This window comes from Hylobates moloch, unplaced genomic scaffold (assembly GCF_009828535.3).
Source record: "Hylobates moloch isolate HMO894 unplaced genomic scaffold, HMol_V3 SCAFFOLD_18, whole genome shotgun sequence".
NCBI classification, from domain to species: Eukaryota; Metazoa; Chordata; class Mammalia; order Primates; family Hylobatidae; genus Hylobates; species Hylobates moloch.
Window position 1 is genome coordinate 36,754,799 of NW_026652293.1, and position 19,788 is coordinate 36,774,586.

General features: G+C 37.7%; 1 protein-coding gene across 2 annotated transcripts in view; it reads right to left on the bottom strand.

Annotated features, from left to right (window-relative positions):
* The window catches only part of CACHD1 (cache domain containing 1), a 228,342-nt gene that overhangs the window by 127,155 nt on the left and 81,399 nt on the right, over window positions 1-19,788 (bottom strand). The gene's annotated exons all lie outside the window — the stretch shown is intronic.

The window sequence follows — 19,788 nt, forward strand, 5'->3', positions numbered from 1 at the left end:
CATTTAAAAAGATGACTGCAAGACAGAGCCTCATGTGCAGTGGAGTTCTATATTGAGAGTAACAAATTTGTACAAAGTAAATTCCCTTTAAGGAAAGAAAAACAGTACAAAAGGAAGCATCTTATGAATGTTTGATTTCTTCAATTGTTAAAGACTGGCCTCGAGTATCCACATTACCTGAGTCTTGAGTATGATGTGGCATTAGGAGGCAGGAGCACTTTCTCTCCTGGTCCTACCTTTGAACAATGAAGCCAGTTGTAATGCGCTAATATCACTCAATAGAGAAAAGGCCTTTCTAGGCTTCAGTTTCAAGATACTTTAGCAGTGGCAAAGCAACTCCTGAGATTTTGGGGTCTTTACAATGCAGGCATATAGCTGTAAGCGCTGATCTAGAGGTACAAGTTTTTTTTAATATCATTGGGAAAAAAATTTTTTAAGCCAACAATAACAGCACCCTCACCCCCGCCCGCCCCCCACAACTTAGTTGAGGTGCAAATGTTGGGTGCTGCTGGGTGCAAATGTTGGGTGCTGCTGGAAAGTACATTGCCTGCTATTAAGACTTGCTAGAAACAACAACAAAAAAAATGTTTCCCGTATGGGTTTCCAACCAGAGGAATGAGGATATTTGCCTGAACCGCAACAATTTTATTATATCCTTCTCTGAACTATTCTGTGTGTTCCCTTGCCAAGCTGCATCTAATATCACTCTCTAAGTCACAGTTGGATTTAGGAAGGTCTTCTCATCCCCTATCTGATGACAGGGCAAACTGCAAACAGAACTGGGGCATGCCTGCTTTCTATTGGCTGTTTGGCTGCAGGATTCACTGCTAACACCTTCCTTTAGAGGCTGGTGCCATGGTGGGCCTGACATGCGTGTCAGCGGATGTGACAGTGACACTTCCTGATGACTCTGCAGAATGTAAAAGGACTAAACTAACAGCTGCTTAAGTGACACCCAGTGTGAATGCCCATGAACAGCTATTTCAACACGATCCCTACCTCCCCAGAGTCTTTTAATATTAAAATAAAGCTATAGTTCTTGGCAGGTTTCCAGTTTTACCACACCACATGTTATTTCATGGGTCCAGATTTTCAAAGCATTTACCCAATTCAGGGGTTCCTGATATGAGCAGTAATTAATTCCTTCACATCATTACCGAAATATTTCCTATTGCACCATGGGGTATGTTAGGGATGATGGGTGGTCCCTGCTCTTGATTTGCTTGCCAGGTTTTATAATATGTTCTCAGATGAGTTTATGTTTACTCATTCTGCCAGTACAGATAATTTGAGGTTATTTTATTTTTCAGTGGGAGCAGCCGTTTTAGGTGGAGGATGGAGTCAGGTAGGGCTGGGGTAGGGAGAGGGCTGGAGAAGTCTTGGCTGCTCCCTTACCAGCATTTCCAAATATGATTCAAACTTGAGATATTGCAAATGCATGTAAAATGGGGTTACTTGTTTCCATTTCTGGTGGAATGTTCATTTCTCATGATACAGGCTTGCTGACCTTTAAAATGGGGACTTGGACTCAATCTATTCCCTTCTAGTTAAATGAAGTTTGACTATTTGAGTAAAAAGCCCAGATCCATGTTTTTTTCAAGGGTCTGCTTCACTGAAAGAAGACATCTGCACATACACAGATCCCAGAGCTATGTGAAAAGCTGACTTTTATAAAACTAAACTAATGGCTGCTTACGTAACACCCAGTGTGTTACCTTCAGCTGGAACACAGAGAGAAGTACACCAGAGTGGGAGCTTACATGTCTCTTCCTGCCCTGCCGCAAGGACCCCCCTGCTCCTCTCCAGCTGGGCCTGCCTGCAACACCCGTTCCCCCTAAAGAAGCAGTACCAGCCCCTTCATTTGTTTCCTTAGAGTGGCAACACAAACTATATGAGAATCAAGGGAATGAGGAAATGGACTAATCTGTGGTTTTGCTCAAACAACACTACAACCAAAAAAAACCTGTAACCAGAATTTCCAAGACTTAAATGTGTGTGATGGTGGCAGTGATGGTGAGAGATTTAAATATTCTATTTTCTATAGATGGCATAGGTGTATATTTTTACATTTGTATATTTGTGTTTTTATAAATGCACTTTTATATTTATATTTCTATTTTTACAAATATAAAAATACTGTGCATAAGGCTGGGCGTGGTGGCTCATGCCTGTAATCCCAGCACTTTGGGGGGCTGAGCGGATCACCTGAGGTTGGGAGTTCGAGACCAGCATGACCAACATGGAGAAACCCCATCTTTACTAAAAATAAAAAATTAGCCGGGTGTGGTGGCGCATGCCTGTAATCCCAGCTAGTCGGGAGGCTGAGGCAGGAAAATCGTTTGAATCCAGGAGGCAGAGGTTGTGGTGAGATGAGATCGCACCATTGCACTCCAGCTTGGGCAAGAAGAGTGAAACTCCATCTCAAAACAAACAAACAACCAGAAAACTGTACATACAAAGAGTAAATATGTGCCTGGAGTACAATTAATAACTGTAAACAATAGATATATACTGCTTTTGTGTGTACATGGTTAATGCAATACATAAAACATGTGCATACACAGGGTGTGTGCATGAGTGTATATAAGCAGGATTATCTCAGCTTACCTCAACACCAGGCACGTACATTGACTAATGTACAATATATACCCCTGAAGTCAATGGGTCTATATTTAGTACAGAAATTTAAGCTTTCATGCATGCATTCACATATATTTTAACTTGCAAATATATATATAAGAATACAGAACAGAGGTTACATGTATGTTTTCCTTAAAATAGAAACAAGATGGCTCCAAATCCCAAATGGGGGGTGGGGAGATGGGGAGCTGTCGGGTGGCTTCCTCTTTCTGTGCCCATCTCATTCTTTCCTCCAAGCATCCTGACTATTGTCCAGGCTGCATATGGGAAGAGAGATCCAGAGTTCTGAGAGGTATCTAAGGGTTGCTATATCCGCCAGGGAGACCGTACTAACAGAAGCTTACCAACCACAGTTCTACACTAAGAATGCCAAGTTGTTATCAGCTTCTCCCGTGTGACAGAAAGGAAGCTCACGGTTACGCTTTCACCCCACAAACTGGTCCAACAGCTGCAGTTTTTCACTCACTCAATTAGCTAAAAGTTCTTATTTAGGAGGTACTTACTTTAAAACAAAACAAAACAAAACCCCAATAGCCCAACAGAAATTCCATGAGGATAAAAATTATAACCAACTGTCTTAAGGTTATGTTAGTAATGGAATAATGATGAATTGGGAAGAAAGACAAAAGGGTCATCAAGGACTTCACTTATTTTTATGTCTTGTTTATGTTCCTGCAGGATGATCCATTAGTAATATAATGCGCTTCCTCCTAAGGCTCCAGTTATATCCTTGTGATTTATGAGAGCTAAAAGCTCATCGCTAACAGCACAGAAGGCACCCTCCACCATTGTTTTACCCCTGACAACTGAGCATTTAAACTCGATCTTTTCCTCATTTAGCGGCTAAGTTTTCATCATAGTACTTACATTGTTTAGACATATTATTTATCTTATATCAGCTGATGTAAGACTCTCAAGAGAAAATAAACCACCTTCATTTTAAAAATTGAAAACGTACAGATGAATTTGCAGCAGAAAAAGTATGAAAAACAACACAGCATATGTTTTTAGAACATGGTTAAGAACATGGGTTTTAGAGTTAGACCACTTCGGGTAAAATCCCAATCCTATCACCTAATTCAACCATGATTCTAGGAAAGTACTTAATGTCTCGGAGTTTCAATTTCCTCAAAATGAGAAGAACTGTATTTGTATCAGAGGGTTGTGGCACAAATTTAATGAGATAACTTATGTGAAGCAGTGTTTGTTAAACGAATACAAACTATCATGTTGAATAAATAAAATCTTTTCCAAAATGCAACACGATTTACACGTGTACTAATTCTTGCACCCATTTGGCATTTGTTAGGATTCTAGGGACACACAAATAATTTGAACAGAAATGAAGATAACGCCACACTATGAGATCCACAGTCCATCAGGGTATCACCCTCAAGAGATTAGCAAGAAATATCAAATGCATGAACAAATGCTTCTGCAATTTAACAATGTCCTTGGGATAAGCTCTTTGTTTCTCTTCCTACAATGCAAGTATATAATAAATACTCAACAAATGTGTGCTGAGTTCATCACCTGCCTACCACTTACTAGAGGTATGCTTAGAATCCCTCCCTCAAAGAGATCATAATCTAGTTTATCCACTCATTCCCCAATATCTACAAAGCACTACAGTGTGAACTATTCTGTCATGGTCCCTATACTCAGGAGTTTAACTTCCACAAGAAACCTAATTTTGGATTTTGGAGGAGGCAACACATACCATTTACTCTCTGCAGTAAACATATACATACCCCTAATAATATTTAATTCTAAATATTATTAGAGCTAAAAGCTCTAATATATATGTGAACATATCATCTTTTATTTAGCTCTAATAATATTTATTTTTTTCTTGCCTCTTCCAAACTTTAAAGAGCATCCTAATTACAATATTGTTGCATGTTTTAAAAGGAAATTCAAATTCAGCTTTGCATAATTTTTGCTGTAGTATAATTGTTTGTAAATCTTCCCTTTAAAAAAAAAAGCGATAGACCATTTTAAAAAAAGCCTCATTCCAAACAAATAAGATGAATTGCTGGGGGAAAAGGAAAGACCATTAAAAAAAAAAGCCTCATACTAACCTTGAATATACCAAACAAATAAGAGGAATTGCTAGGGGAAGGAGTGAGGAGCACAGAGTCTAGCCCCTTCCATTCTGTGGTAAGACAGGCAGTATCTCCCCCATACCTTGTGGGGGAACAAATTGAAAACATACAGTGGAGCACTGAATCTAAATACACTTGAATTTCAAGTCAGTTCTCTAACCCCCTACTTGGGTGACCCTGGAAAGGGAATTTCTTTGTGCATAATTTTTCTTGTCAGTAAATCTGGAAGAGTTGTTTTTGAGGATTATTAATTCATGCAGCAAATTTTTACTGAGCACCTGCCATATACTACATGGACAAAGTTTTAATAGTGCTGGGGGCACATCAAGAAATGAAACAGACAAAAATCCATGCCCTCGTGGAGCTTCTATTCTATTAGGGAAAGATACACAATGAAAAACATAAATACATACCTATGTCCTACATGATAAACTGTAAGGAGATAAAACAGAGAAGGGGGTAAAAACTAAAGAGAGATGCAATTAATAAAATTTATAAATGAGTGGTCAAGGAAGCCCTCCCTGAGAGGTATCATTTCAGCCAAGAATAAAAGGATGTAAGGGAACCATCCAAGTGGTTATGTGGGAAAAGATTTAATCATAGTGCTTAATTAATCATATGTTTAATAAATAATGCTGATTATTATCATGGCCAGTACAATATAAACAAAGAAAACACTAAACTTGGATTAAACATCTGGTCACTGCCACATTCATTTCTGAGGTCTTGAACCATTTATACTTACTACCTCTCTGAAATAGTTTACTCCTATGGATAGGATAATAATACCTGCTCTTCTTACGTCATTAAGAGGATAAAATGAGAAAATATGTGTAGAAGCACAAAGAAAACTGATAAACATAAATATTAGAACTATTACGTCTCCTCTAAGGCTCTCTTGCAGAAATGACAGACCACCAGCCTCTTTGATTTGCAGGGAATACAATGATTTGATAAGAGGTTCAGGAAAAGGGTTTCTAAGATGATAAAAATTAGCTTCTTTTCTGTAGAGTCAGACCAACAACAGTAAGAGCTAAGACAGACAGAGATTGATTTCCAATCAAGGAAACATAAACACTAAACCAGGTAAACCTGCCAGGGCTCTGGCTGGACAGAACAGCCCCCTGTTTACTCTGGTCCTTGCTTGATTCATTGTAAAGTCCCCATCTGGGTGGCATCAATACCTCTCAACCTTTCTTTTGCCTTCCTACAGATTTAGTGTCTTCCATTCACTCATTCAATAAACATTTAGCAAGCACAATCAACACGGAGCCAAGTGTGGATCTGGGTAAGAGGGTGAACTAAACCAGGACCCAACCTGAACAAATTCCCTGGGTACAGATGAGGGAAAAGTTGGGGACAAAGAAAGAACGGAATTCATCCACCCCACCTTCCAGATTCCTGCAGCCTGGACAAGTCTGAGCCTTTAAAATACTTCAGCAGGTAAATTGTAAACAAAATGAGAGCCCTCAGGCTACCACCATACTAGATTCCACTTGGCAAGGCAACCCGAAACAAATCCAGATCCTGGAAATATGAATATTGAGGTGCCAGAATATCTCCAGTCATTATTCAACAAATATATATTAAATGCCTGCCTAGTGCTCAACTCTTCTGTACCTGCTCTTGTCTAACCATTGTCCCTTTTCTTCCTGTGGCTCAGTACACAATTCAGGAACACACTCAAACTTTCCTATAGTGGAAAGTGTTTGGGAGTAGAAATACAAAAGTAATACAAATGCAAAGCTAATATAATGTCCGGTCTCACACTTCTCAATTAGTTTTGCTTCTATTAAAAGCTTCTACTAGCTCCTTCCAGGGCCTTCTGTGAACATTCTCTCTTGAAAATTCCCCTTTTAAAGTTTACAGATTTACAGATTTTTTCCTTCTAGGCCTTACCTAAGAGGATTAAATAACAAATTAAGAATAGCAATCTTCTCTGTAGCACACTGCAGGGGAGAGAAAATGGCATCTCACTACCCTTCTAGGTTCCTTGGCTGGGTTACAAATTAAACTGACATAAGACAGGAGAAAGACTTACGTAAATATTTAATTACATAAGTATGCACAGGAGTCTCACAAAATAGGAGCCTCAAAGAAGGGTCAGATGATTGATGCTGATACAGCATCCCAAGTTACAGAAAGGCATCAGGGCTTGGGGCTTCTGGGGAAGGGGGTGGCAACACAAGTTATGGGAGGGTGAGGGGAAGAAATGCACGGGGAATAAAGGTTGTCTTGTTATACAGATAAAAAGTCGGTAATAAAAGTTGTTTCTGAGCAGCCCTCAGAAGAGGTGATAGTCTGGGCATAGGGTCAACCTCTAGTCTCCCCTCCTGTGATCCAAGTTAATCTTCCCTGGTTGATAAAATTCCCAGGGAGGGGATTCATGACAATTGAGTTCCTTTCGGAGGATCTGTCTTTAGACAGATAAGAGGAGCTCAGAGGAAAGGCTCTGCATGCAAGTGGTGCTCAGAGAAAGCCTCTACTTGCACCTGCTGTTCCCCAAGTACCCTCAGTTCAAAGTAATATTTTGGGGTGACATTTCATGAACTCTTTTGGTATCCTTATATTGACATTATATCACCCTTTGTAATCTGGAAGCAGAACACAAAATACTGAATGCCTACTACAGAGTAGGCAATCACATAATCTTTTAAACAACTTTTATCTACATTTTATAGATAAAATTGATGTAGACACTGAAAGGCTAAATACCTGTTAAAAATCAAATAGTAAATGACAGAGTCTTGTTTGGACCTTGAGTTTTCCACCTCAAAAGATGAGGCTCTTTAATTCTGTATCCCATGCTACCCTTACTGGGGCTGTCCAAAAAAGACTAGAGAAAAGTTTCCTAACCCCTTTGGCCTTGTCTCCATGGTATCTGAGGATACCAGCTCTAAAATTCTAAAACATCACCTTAGTTAAGACTGATGATTCACATCAGGGCACATAAAGTGCTGTCTCTTTAAGGTTCACCTTCAATTCAAAATTTCTTTAAAGAAAGAGCTATTCTGTGTTTGTAGGCCACATGTAAGTTGTTCTGCTACCGGGCATCTTTATTCTCTTACGAATAAAAGGATAGAATTTTGTGCAAGGTCTATATCTGGAAGTATATCTTGCTTTCAGGTGCATTCTAGTTCATTGCTTTGACCTTTTCCAAATTCTTCATGTCTACAGCCTTGAGTGTATACTTGAGTAAAATAATTATTTGGAGTATTAATACCTGCTAAGTATCATTTTCTTATAAAACCAAACTGCTTCTCCTTTACAATGTCCCAGCAGATATTTGGAGAAATAAAACATCAAATTTTAAACCTTTCCTGTAAAATTCTCATTATCAAATAACAACTCAGAAAAATACTCCAAAAAACTGTCTGTCAGAATATATTTTAAATACTAGAGCAGAAAAATTCTTAAATCCCTGAACTGTATGTGTGCAGGGCAAACTCTATCTAAAGATAAGCTGAGCTGAGATTTGACCAGTTGTCTAAAAAATAGATTAGCAGTTTGATTCTAGTCAGGTTAATTGCCTGCTAAAACAAACAAACACTCCTCACAAGAATATAACAGAATCCAGATTTTTCCACAATACCAGGATACAACCAAAACTTTTTGACATATGAAGAAAAAAGCAGTGTGATCAATTCTCAAGAAAAAAGACAGTCAACAGAGATAAACCTCAAACCATTTTTAGATGTTAAAATGAGCAGACAAAATGTTAAAGCAGCTATTATAACTATGCTCAAGAATGCAAAGATAATACGCTTGAATAAAATGAGAAATTTCAGTAGAGAAATAGAATTATTAAAAAGAAACAAATAGGGCCGGGCACAGTGGCTCACTCCTGTAATCCCAGCACTTTGGGAGGCTGAGGCGGGCAGATCACAAGGTCAGGAAATCGAGACCATCTTGGTCAACATGGTGAAACCCTGTCTCCACTAAAATACAAAAAAAAAAATTAGCCAGGCATGGTAGCACGTGCCTGTAATCCCAGCTACCTGGGAGGCTGAGGCAGGGGAATTGCTTGAACCTGGGAGGCAGAGGTTGCAGTGAGCTGAGATCATGCCACTGCATTCCAGCCTGGTGACAGAGCAAGACTCCATCTCAAACAACAACAACAACAACAACAACAACAACAACAACAAAAAAAAGGAAATTCTGCAGCATAAGAAGAATAAACCATCTTTATCCAAGAGAAAAAAATTTAAAAAGAGAAGAAAAAGGCATTGTCTCAGGGATTTGTAGTAAAATATCAAAAGATCTAGCATATATGTAATCAGAGACCTACAAGGAGAGCAAATAATGAGACAGAAAATATATTTGAAAAAATCATGGTCCCAAAGTACCCAAATTTGATGAAAGACACAAATTTACAGATTCAAAAAACTCAACAAACACCAAGCAGAATAAATATTTAAACCATTATGTCTAGGGAGGCATAATCATAGTCAAATTGCTGAAAACCAGGAAACAGAGAAAAATCTTGAGCGCAGCCAGAATAATTAAATGAATAAACAAAAAACATTGCATACAGGGTAACAAAAACTTTCACTGATTTTTCATCAGAAACTACGGAGTCCAGCAGACAGTGGAACATTTTTAAAGTGTTCAAAAAACAAACTGCCAATTCAGAATTCTATCTAAAGCAAAAATATCTTTTAAGAAAAAAGGCAAAATAGAAACTTTTTTTTTTTTGAGACAGTGTCTTGCTCTGTTCCCCAGACTGGAGTGCAGTGGCATCATCACAGTTCACTGTAGCCTCAACCTCCTTGGCTCAACCAATTCTCCCACCTCAGCCTCCTGAATAGCTGGGACTACAGGCATATGCCACCACCCCTAGCTAATTTAAAAAAAAAAAAAAATTGTAGACAATGGGTGTCTCCCTATGTTGCCTGGGCTGGTCTTGAACTCCTGGGCTCAAGCGATCCTCCCACCTCAGCTTCTCAAAGTGCTGGGATTATGAGTGTGAGCCACTGCATGTAGCCAAGAAACATTTTCTGTGTACAAGAAATAATAAAAAACTAAGAGGATTTGTCACTAGGGTATCTTCACTACAAGAAATATTAAAGGAACTTCAGATTCAATATCAGCTGTTATCTTTAGAAAGAAAAAAAGCATAAGAAATATAGTAATTATGTGAGAATGTACAATATTTTTTCTTTTAATTTCATTAAATATGGCAATTTAGAGCAAAAGCTATAACATTTTCTTGTCAGTTTGTAATATATGCAGATGTAATAGATATGATAACTAGCATAAAGGATAGTGTTAGGGAAATGAACCTATAAGTTGCAAGGGTTTTAGATTTTGTGTGAAGTTGATAGAATATTAATAGATAAAATTCAAAAGTGGGTTGGGAAGGAGGAGCTAATAAAAAAAAAACCAGAAAAAAAAACCCAAAATATTAATTTATTAAAAATTTCCCCTAAATATTCCTAATAATAAAATCAGAAATTTTCAGAATAGATTAAAAAAAAAACAAGTCTCATCTATATGCTATTTATAATTGAAAGTAAATGCTTCTTAAAAGGCACACCATGTAAACAGTAAGTATATAAAGGATGGAGTTGCTATATCAATATTGAGTAAAATAGACTTTAAGGAGAGAATAATATTACCAGAGAATAACATTTCATAATTTCTAATTCACAACTCATCAGGAAGACATAATCTTAAATGTGTATATAAAAACATATCAGGCAAAAATGAACAGAATTAAATGGAAAAAATACTATTTCACCATTACAGTTGAAGATTTTAACATCCCTTTCAACAAATGATAGAAAATAAAAATCAAACAAAATAAAAATCAGCCCAAACATAAATGATGTGAACAACATTAGCAACCACCTTAATACATAAAGAACACCTAAAAACTGCAGAACACATGTTCTTTACAAGTTCACTTGGTATATCCACCAAGACTGATCATATGTAGAGCCATAAAACCCAGGTCTCAATTAATTAAAAAGGATTGAAATCAAACAGAGTATGTTCTCTGACCATAATGGAATTAAATTAGAAATCAATAATAATAAGATATCTAAAGATCAAAATGTTTTGAAAATTGAACAAAATACTTAAAAATCCATGGGTCAAAATTTAAAAATCACAAGAGAAATCAGAAAATATTTAAAACTGATGATAGAAATGAATCATGTCAAACTTTGAGGTATATAAAGTGTACTAAGAGAAACGTTTATAGCTTTAAATGCATCTATTTGAAAAAAAGGTATAAAAAATCAGAGATCTAATGTTCCAACCTAAAACACTAGAAAAAGAACAAAACCTAAAGTACAAGGAAGGAAATAATAAAGAACATAAATTTGTGAAATAGAAAACAAGAGAAAATTAAGGAAGCCAAATTCATTTTTTGAAAAAATAAGTCATCACTAATATTTTACCATTCATTCTATCTCTGATTTTGTCTGTCTAGCTAGAAGTTGATCCATTTTATTGATCTTTTCAAAGAACTAGCCAGCATTTGGTTTTATTGACTTGGCTCTATTGCTCTTCTTCTTGCTGATAGATATTAAAAAGATACAGAATATTACAAACACCTTTATGCCAACAAATTTGACAGCTTAGATGAAAATAGCAAATTTCTTTTTTAAAATATCAACTTACCAAAATTGACACAATATGATACAGAAGATCTAAAAAACAAGGAAACAAAAACAAAAGGACAGCAGCAAAAACAAAATAAGAAACCCTATCTATATCTATTAAAGAAACTGGATGCTCAAAAACCTGCTCGCAGAGAAAATATCAGGTCCGGATGGTGCTCTGTTGAATTCTATCAAACACTGCAGGAAGAAATAACACCTTTCCTTCAGAAAGTAAAGGAGGAAGGAATACTTCCAAACTTGTTTTTTTGTTTGTTTGTTTGTTTTGTTTTTTTAATTTTAGGTTTGGGTGTACATGTGAAGTTTTGTTCATAGAGAAACACGTCATGGGGGTTTGTTGTACATATTATTTTATCACCCAGGTATTAAGCTCAGTACCCAGTAGTCATCTTTTCTGCTCCTCTCCCTCCTCCTATCCTCCCCTGTCAAGTAAACCCCAGTGTCTGTTGTTTCCTTCTTTGTGTTCATGAGTTCTCATTATTTAGCTCCCACTTACTTATAAGTGAGAACATGCAGTATTTGGTTTGCTGTTCCTGCATTAGTTTGCTAAGGGTAATAGCCTTCAGCTCCATCCATGTTCCTGCAAAAGACATGATCTTGTTTTATCGTTGCATAATATTCCATGGTGTATATATATATACCACAATTTCTTTATCCAGTTTGTCATTGATGGGCATTTAGGTTGATTCCAAGTCTTTGCTATCGTGAACAGTGTGGCAATGAACATTCGCACACGTGTCTTTATGGTAGAATGCTTATATTCCTCTGGGTATATACCCAATAATGGGATTGCTGGATCAAATGATAGTTCCATTTTTAGGTCTTCGAGGAATCACCATACTGCTTTCCACAATGGTTGAACTAATTTACACTCCCACCAACAGTGTATTAGTGTTCCCTTTTTTCTGCAACCTCGCCAGCATCTTTTAATTTTTGGCTTTTTTGATGATAGCCATTCTGACTGGTGTGAGATGGTATCTCATTGTGGTTTTGATTTGCATTTCTCTAATGATCAGTGACATTGAGCTTTTCTTCATATGCTTGTTGGGAAGATGTATGTCTTCTTTTGAAAAGTGTCTGTTCACGTTCTTTGCCCACTTTTTAATGGGGTTGTTTTTCTCTTGTAAATTTGTTTAAGTTCCTTACAGATGCTAGATGTTACACCTTTGTCACATGTATAGTTTGCAAAAATTTTCTCCCATTCTGTAGGCTGCCTATTTACTCTGTTGATAGCTTCTTTTGCTGTGCAGAGGCTCTTACCTTCAATTAGATCCCATTTGTCAGTTTTTGTTTTTGTTGAAATTGCTCTTGGTCTCTCTGTCGTGAAATCTTTGCCTGTTCCAATGTCCAGGATGGTTATTGCCTAGCTTGTCTTCCAGAATTTTCATAGCCAAACTGGTTTTATCAAGTCAGTACCTAAATCCAAAAAGTGATAAGTGATAGGGGAAAAAAGGAAATATGGAACAAGGAAAAGGAAAATCAGGAGCATGGAAGCAGGGCAGGCTGCAGCTTTGAAAATGGTGCTCACCTCATTGAGAAGGTGACATGGGAGAACAGACTTGAAGGAGGTGAGGGCCCATGGGGATCTTTGTCTGAACAGCACCTTGTGCAAAGGAATGTGCCTGGAAAGGCAAGGAGGCAAGCGTGCTATTCCAAAGACCCAAGTTAGGAAGATTTATCAAGGAAGATGAAAAGGATCAACTGTTCAACACTAATGTTAGTTAAGCAAACGAGGAATTAGCAAAGTAGCGGTCCTTGGTGATCTTAAAGAGAGCAGATTTGTGGGACGGGTAGGACTGAAGTAGGCTTAAGAGAACATGGCAGAGGGCCTGGTGCAGTGGCTCATGCCTGTAATCCCAGCACTTCGGGAGGCCGAGGTGGGTGGATCACAAGGTCAGGAGTTCGAGACAAGCCTGGCCAACATGGTGAAACCCTGTCTCTTCTAAAAATACAAAAATTAGCTGGGCGTGGAGGCATGTGCCTATAATCCCAGCTACTCGGGAGGCTGAGGCAGGAGAACTGCTTGAACCCAGGAGGCTGAGGTTGCAGTGAGCCGAGATCGCCGCATTGCACTCCAGGCTGGGTGACAGGGAGAGACTCTCTGTTAAAATAAATAATAATAATAATAATAATAATTTTTTAAAAAGAGAAAAAGTAAAAGAAAATGGCAGAACTGGATCTAATGAGTGTGGACACCTCTTTTGATGGGTTGTGACTCAAAGAGAAACAAAGAAATTAGACAGCATTTGGAGAGGAAAGTGGGGTCAAGAAAAGGGTCTTTTGTTTGTTTAATATAGGTGAAATGTGTTTACATGGTGATGGATATGATCCAAAAGAGATCAAAAACCACAGAAGAGTAGGGAGAGCTGCTAGAGGAATGCCCTTGACCAGATGTCAGGTACGTCTCCTGTATAAGGAGTTCTCTCAGTTCTCTCTGACCCATTTCAAAGGAATTCTGAAATCTAAAACCATCACTGCCATCAATTCAACAGTTTCTGAAACACTATGAAAATATGTTTGCAATTTCAATGAGTAAATTATTAATATAAATAATTACTAGAGCATTTGAGAAAAAGTTAAGAGTGAACTCTTGAAACAAGTCCAAGGAGGCTCTGATCCATTTAATGATCCAATCAAGCCCCCCAAGAAGCTCCTTCTCCTTTTGTTTCTTCTTTGTGTTTTACAGACCATATTTTGCTACTTTCTGAGGCACTTGCTCAAAAATTTATTTTTCTTGATTCAGGTTCAACTTTATATAATACCCTTAAGCAAACATACAACTTAATATCTTTTTTTTTTCTTTTTTTTTTTTTTTTTGAGATGGAGTCTTGCTCTGTCACCCAGGCTGGAGTGCAGTGGTGCAATCTCAGCTCACTGCAAGCTCCGCCTCCCAGGTTCATGCCATTCTCCTGCCTCAGCCTCCCAAGTAGCTGGAACTACAGGCGCCCGCCACCACGCCCGGCTAATTTTTTGTATTTTTAGTAGAGATGGGGGTTTCACCATGTTAGCCAGGATGGTCTCGATCTCCTGACCTCATGATCTGTCCGCCTCGCCAATTTCTTAAAGTATTCCAAAATGAAGTCTATGAGAGGTGTTCCACACAAGAATGTGTGCGTGGAATTTTAATTTTTCCAAGGCTGTTGCCATAGTTTCTTTGGCAGCAAAACTACATATAGTGAACTAATTAAGGATTTAAAACACATTGTTAGACAATTTAGACCCACACTCTCTGAAGGTTAGTTTAAAAGAAATAATGAGTAAAAGCAAGTAAAAGTGTATACCCAAGAGTAAAAAAATCACAAAATGTTTTTTATTAGTGTTAATTCCTTTGCTCCCCTAACCAGAAGACATTAACAACATGTTAGATTTCCTGCCAAGTTTGATAGTATGCACAAGAAAGATCCAACTCTCAACAAGATTTGATTAGTAAAGAGGGAGGGCAAGAACCCATGGGCATCTAATTTGCATTAACCCAAAGGAGAAATAATGGATAGAAAATGCAAGCCAGAATTCTAGATAATACAAAATATACAAAACCAAGCATAAAGAAACGGTTCCCTTTCACCTAAAGGTTGTGAGCTAAAAGCACACAGGTCAATAATCTGCTTTGAGTAACTAACCTATTTTTAGTTTATCAAACAAATCCTATAAGCCGTTACAATTGTTCTTATAACTATTAAGAAGCGGGGAAACTGGTGAATCGCTGTTAGGAAGACTGAGTCCTCAAACAAGGTGAAAGCAGGAAATCTAGGAGGTAAGCCCATGTCACACCCTGCTTTCTTCCTGAGAATGTGGGCATAATCTGGAGACCTTGACCTTCTACTTTGATGACAGCACAGAGCACCAGGGATACGAGATAAGCCTCAGGGTTTGACCAAGATGGGAAACCAAGGAATCTAAATGCAGGGAGTGGTATTACCCAACCAGATCTCAAAACTTGTTATAAAACTAGTCACTAAGATAATGTGGTACTGGCACAAGGATAGATAAATAGACTAATGGAACCAAATCAAATTCATACATACACAAAAACTCAACTAATGACAGAAAACACACTGAAAACAAATGAAGAAAGTACAGATTGTTCGACAGAGATAGAATATTTAAAAACACATATGGGGGAAGAAAAGGAAATTGGATATCTACTAAAGAAAAGGAAATTGGATACCTACTTCACATCCAACACCAAAATCAATTCCAGGTGGATAAAATACTTAAATGAGGCCAGGCGGGGTGGCTCATGCCTGTAATCCTAGGACTTTGGGAGACTGAGGCGGACAGATTACCTGAGGTCAGGAGTTCGAGACCAGCCAAGTCAACATGGCGAAACCCCATCTCTACTAAAACTACAAAAATTGCCCGGGCATGGTGGTGGACTCCTGTAGTCCCAGCTACTCGGGAAGCTAAGGGCAGAAGAATCCCTTGAACCCAGGAGGTGGAGGTTGCAGTGAGCTGAGATCGTGCCACTGCACTCCAGCCTGGGTGACAGAGCAAGACTCCATCTCAAAAAAAAAAAAAAAAAAAAAGTCTTAAGTGAGAGAGGCAGAAGTTTTAGAAGGCAGTATAGGAGAATATCTTTATGTCTAAAGATCGATTTTTTAAAAAACTGAGTTAAAATTAAAACGTGAATTCTTTAAAAGATAAAATGAGGCCAGCTGCAGTGGCTCATGCCTGTAATCACAGTACTTTGGGGAGGCCAAGGATGGTGGATTGCTTGAGCTCAGGAGTTCAAGACCAGTCTGGGCAACGTGGAGAAACCCTGTCTCCACAAAAAATACAAAAATTAGCTGGGCATGGTGGTGCCTGCCTGTGGTCCCAGCTATTCGGGAGTCTGAAGCGGGGGGAATGCTTGAGCCCCAAAGGTGGAGGCTGCAGTAAGCCGTGATTGCACCAAGCACTCAAACTGGGGTGACAGAGCAAAATCCTATCTCAAAACCAAACAAAACATAAAAACGATAAAATGAGATGAAAAGACAAGGAAGCCAAAAACTAAAAGGACTTATTTATGAATCATAAATCTGCACAGCAATCTAATATGGTAACTACCAGCCACATGTAGCTATTTTATTTAAAATTTAATTATCAGTAGCTCTAGACACATTTCAGGTACTCAGTAGTCATACGTAGTTGGTAGCTACTCTACTTGCCCTCATATGGAACATCATCATCTCAGAAAGTTCTCTTTGGACAGCAGTGATCTAGAACATATACAGCATTTTTAAACTTCTAAAATAAACAACTAAAAAACTGGACAAGGAGCATTCATAGATATTTGACAAAACAAAAACACAAAAATTTACTATAAGCATGCAAAAAAGTGTTTCAACTTCATTTGTAATCAGAGCGAGGCAAATGAAACTCACCTGATATCATTTCAGACACCCCACATTTGGCAAAGGATTAAAAATCAGATAATATCAGATATTAAAGGAGATGCAGATAAGCAAGTGACCCATGACAGCCACTGTGGAAGCAGTCTGGCATTATTCAGTCATGTTGAACACTGACACCCAGCACTTCTACTCTAGAGAAGTGATTCTCCACCTGAGCTGACTAGTGTCTCCTGCCCCACTATTTATGGCAGTGGTGTGTGGAGACACACATACAACACACAGTTCTACCATCATTAAGTTGGCAGGGGGCCAAGGATAATAAAATTCCTACAATTAAAGGAATTACTCCTTCTGTACTATGTACGGAGGTATGAACAAAAATCAAAACATTAGAATAAAATTTTAAAAATTAGCCAGATTTAGTGGTGTACATGTAGTCCCAACTACTTGGGAGGCTGAGGTAGGTGGATTGCTTGAGCTCAGGAGTTTGAGGCTGCAATGGGCAATGATTGTGCCACTGCACTCCAGCCTGGGCAACAGAGCGAGAACCCGTCTTTAAAAAACAAAACAACAACAAAATTAGAAACAACCCAAACAATGTCAGCTATAAAATGGATACATAAATTGCATATAATGGGATACCACAGAAATGGAAATAAATGATCCTTAATTACAGATGTCAACATGGGTGCTTCTAACGAATATGAAGCTGAGTGAAACTAGCAAGATATGTGAATATCAACATATGCTTAAAATTTATATAAAGAACAAAAATAGCCAAACATAAAATTAATTTGGGGATAAGTACATATAAAACAAATCAAAACAAAAAAATGCAAGGGAATTGCTAACAAAAAATTAGGATAAGGCTACCTCTGAGCGGGAGGGAGGAAGATACTTTCTTTGGAAGGTCATACAAGGGCCTTCTAAGTTTGGTAATGCTTCATTTCTTTAGCTGGGTAGTAAGTTAAGATGTTCATTTTAATATATTTATTTATACGTATGTTTTACACATGTCTCCATATATTTGATAAATTTCACAATTGTTTTAAAAGCCAGCTTAATTACCTACTAGCTGGGATCCGTGGCCTTTCTGAACATTGCTAATAATAATACTGCCACCTACCTCATGGAGTTGTTCTGAAGTTCAAAGGACATAGAAGTGTGAGTGATTGTGATGGCAGATATTTTACAGAATAGGAAACATACAAGGTAAACATGTCCCTAAAGATTTCATTCTGGGTACTGTCCAGGACCACAGAGTCTAGAATGTCTAAGCAGTTATTTAAGTCAAGAAGGTACTGAAGTGTCTGTGTTCTCATTGTAGAATGAGAAATCCCGTGTTCAATTCAACCCATGGGAGAACCATCATAATGAAGTGATAGCAAATTTTTCAATAAATGCTTAAATATGAGCTTTTATTGTTATGTTGTTGTAATAATGACTACAGTACTGAAAGGATCTGGAAATCATGTCACAGAAGAAGAAATTATTTAAGACCTATTTATACTAAAATTTAGGCTAAATGATAATAACAATGACACAACTGTCCTCATTTTTGGGATAAACAACAGACATAGATCTATTTGTTAAGGGTTCTTCCAGAGGATGGACTGGAGAGACTGGAGGAATTTAAAAGTCAGTACCCTTCTGGTCCAATATAAAAAAGAACTTTTTGACAATCAGTAAGAGGACACACAGAATAGACTGTACGATAATTCCCTTGCACTCGAATTATTCAGATAAAGACAGTTTAGCAGCGACTCCTATATCTGATGAAAACATGTATTTTAAAAATAAACTATGTTAAATTAAAAATACAGATAATAGGCTGGGCACAGTGGCCCATGCCTGTAATCCCAGCACTTTGGAAAGCCATGGCAGGAGGATTGTTTGAGCTGAGGAGTTTGAGACCAGCCTGGGCAACATGGCAAGACCTCATCTTTACTAAAAACAACAACAACAAAAAATCAGCCGGGCATGTTGGCATGTGCCTGTAGTCCGAGTTACTTGAGAGGCTGAGATGGGAGGATCACTTGATCAAGCCTGGAAGATTAAGGATGCAGTGAGCTATGATCACACCACTGCACTCCAGCATGGGTGACAGAGCAAGACCATGTCTCAAAAAAATAAAACAAAATAAAAATACAAATAATAAAACTTTCTGCCATATTTATTTCAAAAGCTAGCTGTACTGCTTAATATCCATCAACTACAAATAACTTATTTTACCTCTTGGCACCCCAATTTCCTCATCTGTAATAAGATATCTTTCCTTCAAGGTTATTTGGTAAAAATCAATGTGATATATATGGAAGTTGCCTAGCACTGATGTTCCATAAATGCTCAGTCAGCAGCTATAATTTCTAAAATTATTATTAAAGGCTTCTAAACTTGTTCCTAGCTAGATAAATAAAAAATGACATCAGTGCAAGGGGGGTGGGGGGAAAAACTTTCACATTTGAAAACAGCCTAAGTAAGAACTTGTATCTGTTACTTGAAGGAAACTGGCAAAACTGATATCCCTGGATCAGTTTCTTTAAAATGTTATCAAATGGCCTCTGGTCTCCCAGAAAGTTTCCTTGAACATGCTTTGTTCAGAAATCTTCACCCATAAAAAATCTCTTAAATTTCACAACCATAAAGAACTTTCTGGTTTGCTGAAATAAAAGTAAGACAGGAATTATGAAGATAAGACTTAGCACAACAAACTACATCCTATTTACCACAATAAATAAATACTCAGGCCATCAGCTTTTAAAAATATCCAAAGCTAAGAGAAAGAATATACATATACACGACTATTTATATCCTTTATATTTAACCTGCAGAAACCCCGTCTTTAAAAAGTCGATGTCTATAAACAGGAAATGCTGCACTTCAAGATTAAACCACAGTAATTTATTATAAGTAAATAAGTATCCTACAAACAACTTTACTATAAGGACATTTGCAAATGTCAAGCTGTTCTCCATGAACATAATGATGGCGGAATCTCAGGGAGTTTAAAATCGTATGCAGTTTACCATAGTTATCTTTCTATTCTGTGGAAGCAGTCTGCTACACTTTGGTTTTTAGCTTGGT